The 3423-nt window shown below is 30.9% G+C and overlaps 1 long non-coding RNA gene across 1 annotated transcript; it reads right to left on the bottom strand.

Annotated features, from left to right (window-relative positions):
* Positions 1–1205: 1205 nt before the first annotated feature.
* On the bottom strand, positions 1206–1557 carry LOC143193982 (uncharacterized). Its single transcript, XR_013005155.1, has 2 exons — positions 1458–1557; positions 1206–1389 (listed from the first exon to the last, which is right to left on the bottom strand). It is a non-coding gene; the product is annotated as an uncharacterized LOC143193982 (long non-coding RNA).
* Positions 1558–3423: the final 1866 nt, after the last annotated feature.

The raw sequence follows: 3423 nt of genomic DNA, 5'->3' as shown, positions 1-3423 counted from the left end.
TAATATATGCAATTTATAAACTGTATTGTTTGAATAAATTATATTTTATAACAGTAGTTTTTAATATAATACTATTTTGTTTTATTTCTAACAATTTCACTATTTAATTTAGATTATAATTTTGTTCATCATAGCCAAAATGGACTAAAACTCTGAGTTGATCCGGGAACATTGCCATATCTTGACGTCATCACTTCAGATGATGTGAATTCATTGCTGTTTTGAAGAGACTATAATTATTGTTGACCCCCTGTTTCAGGAATCATCGCCCTTATATCAACCAATTGTATACAATGTCGACATTATCCTGACAAGCCTCGCTCTTGGATGCCTTCCGTGTACCGGTTTCCTTTTCCAGGCTTCTATTCCTCTTCATTCGTTTCAAAATAATATTTTTAATGCTGTTTTTTTAAAGGTGAAGTAGTAAAGCTATTGGATTGGCATATTGCCTTACATAGCAGTGATGTTTCGGATTTTTGGTTTGGTTGACAAAGTAGTTTGCTGATATCTATTAATTCCGTTCCTCCAAAGTTTCAAGGTGACAATTGTTCTTTTAAGAGCCCTTTTAGGATGATGTCTTTATCTGCTGGTCAATGAAGTTCTAACTCGCCTTTGTAGGATTTGAATATGGGTTTATGCTATTTTATAACACAAAAGGAAAATTTTATTGTTCAGTTGGTCGATTCGCTGAGCCTGCTTTGTCATTAGACATTTGAAAACGTTATGCCCTTCTATTGCTTCTATTATCCATTCATCCTTCGATTTAAAAGGATGTTGTTGGAGATTTTCTTGAGTTACGCTGATGATAAACTATTCAACGATTTTCGGCATTTGGTGTAATTGATTCTGTGTACCAGCTATTAGTTTAAGATAATCCATTTATAATAAATAGTTTAGTTTAATTTTGTGTTATTATTTTTCTATATTTCGTTAAATATTTGCATCGCAATGCAGAACGAAAAAAAACTTAATGTGTCTCCTTTAAAAATGCCTCTTTTAGCTGGGAGTGTATTTGTTTTTTTTTGTTATTCACAACGTAACAAAACATCCAACAATACTCATCTCAACTTGAACGTATCAATGAATATTTTATTATTATTAATATAATTACTCTATAAATGTATATAAAAGGAATTATATGCCAATCTAATTTATTTAAGGATATTTAATGACATATTTTTTGATAAATAATAAATATATGCAAATAATTCTAATATATTTATTTCATTATCAATTTAATTTAAACATATATTTATTGCCTACATATTAGATATTTCTGAAAATGTATCGTCGTGTGTAAGGAGTTTTATTTATGTATTGGCTCAAAACAGAACTTTCCAGTATCTTTAGAGGAATAGTCTTTAAAATAAATGCAAGTTGAATGAACACCTGAAATAAATTTATAAATAATATAATAAATTGCTAATATAAAGGAATTGATAATTCATTTTACTTACCACTCAAAATAAAGCATATTGCAATTAAAAGCACTGATTTTATTTTTATTTTATTAAACATTGTTACTGTGCGTATTGCCTTAAATATACCTTTTCGTTGAAATATATACTACGATTGTCGTATAAAAATCTATATTTGGCAGTTTTTTGTATGTGTTATCAGATTTGAATTTTAATCTTAAATAAACTTCTCTATAAATTTATTACCATTTAAATAAACATTACTGTTACTATAATATTTTATCACTTTTTTATATAAATTGGATTTGTGTTCGATGAGTGATGACGATTATATTTATATTCGATTTATGATGTGTCGTGTTTCAAAAGTGGATTGCGAACTTAGAAGAAATCGATTAATTATAGATGTATTCATATTAAACGATTTAGAATTAGTGAAGGCTTGTATTAATCTATAATTTTTGCAATTCTTTTGTATATTTCTTTGTATTGTAATTTTTTGTATTTGATTTTAGATATATATCGATCCTTTACCAAGCGGTACACACTACAGTTGGCATTCCTTATTATTAATTGTGTATTATATTGGGTAACACGAAAAGCAATCATCATGTTGACATATATATTTAATTCCTGTTTAAGGCTAAAGCATGTCCCGGAATGCTTTAAAGTTGCACAAATAATTATGCTCAAAAAACCTGACAAACCTGCTGAACAAGTCGAATCTTACAGGCCTATTTCGCTACTACCTGCAATATCAAAGCTATTTGAGAAGCTGATATATAAACGTGTTAAACATTTGGTAACAATACCAGATTTCCAGTTTGGTTTTCGAAATCACCATTCAACTATCGATCAAGTGCACAGAGTAACTGCGGCTATTGAAAAAGCGTTTGAAGAAAAGAAATACTGCCCTGCAATATTCTTGGATGTCTCACAAGCTTTTGATCGGGTTTGGCATTTGGGATTAATCTGTAAGATGAGCAAATTGTTACCGCGTAACTATTGTCAATTACTGGAGTCATATTTATTCGGAAGAAAATTTAGAGTATCGCACGAAATGGCGTTCTCGACATTAAAAATATCTCGGCTGGAGTTCCACAAGGTAGCGTATTAGGACCTCTCCTGTATCTGCTCTACACTGCTGACATTCCAACTACAAAAGAAACACTTCTTGTAACCTTTGCTGATGACACAGTTATTATGGCAAAAGATATATCTCTGCCTAGGGCAATAGAAAAAGTGCAAGTGGCTGTCAACAAAATCTACAAATGGACAAAGGATTGGAAAATTCAACTTAATAGCTCCAAATCTGTCCACGTTAATTTTGCATTAAGGAGAAATAATAAAAACTTAATTATATCACTCAATGGATGCCCGCTTCAAGCAGAATCAGCAAAATACCTTGGAATCCATCTTGACGGTAGATTAAATTGGAAGCATCACGTTAGACAAAAAGCAAAACACATTAGAACCAAAATAAAACAATTATACTGGTTAGTCGGAAGATACTCTCAACTTGATCTAAAATCAAAGAGGTTGATCTATAATACAATTATAAAGCCTATTTGGACCTATGGGGTGCAAATACGGGGTTGCACCAAAAATGCAAATCAGTTAATCATACAGCGCTATCAAAACAAGATTCTTCGATTGATTACCAATGCCTATCGCTATGTAACCAATGAAGAACTGCACGATGACCTGGAAATCAAATGGATTTGCGAAGTTGTGCAGGATTTCGCCTTGAAACACGAAAGAAGATTACTAAATCATTCTAACGTGGAAGCAATACAACTGCTGGACAGCGCACAGGATGTCAGGAGATTGAAACGAACAAAAACATACGAACTTGTGTGAACATTTAGTGTGTATTATTAGTGTAAACTATAGCTATAAGTTAATAATTAATAAATAATTATAATTTTATAATTGAGGAATACATACTGATGTATTTTCTCGTACTCGTCTTGCTTGTTAATTAATCCAAGCACATAGGAAAAGT

Source organism: Rhynchophorus ferrugineus, unplaced genomic scaffold (assembly GCF_030347505.1).
Source record: "Rhynchophorus ferrugineus isolate W39M unplaced genomic scaffold, kcgeb_rfMv2 rfM1, whole genome shotgun sequence".
NCBI classification, from domain to species: Eukaryota; Metazoa; Arthropoda; class Insecta; order Coleoptera; family Curculionidae; genus Rhynchophorus; species Rhynchophorus ferrugineus.
The sequence above is the reverse complement of the archived record's forward strand: the minus strand, read 5'-3'. Positions and strand labels throughout refer to the sequence as shown.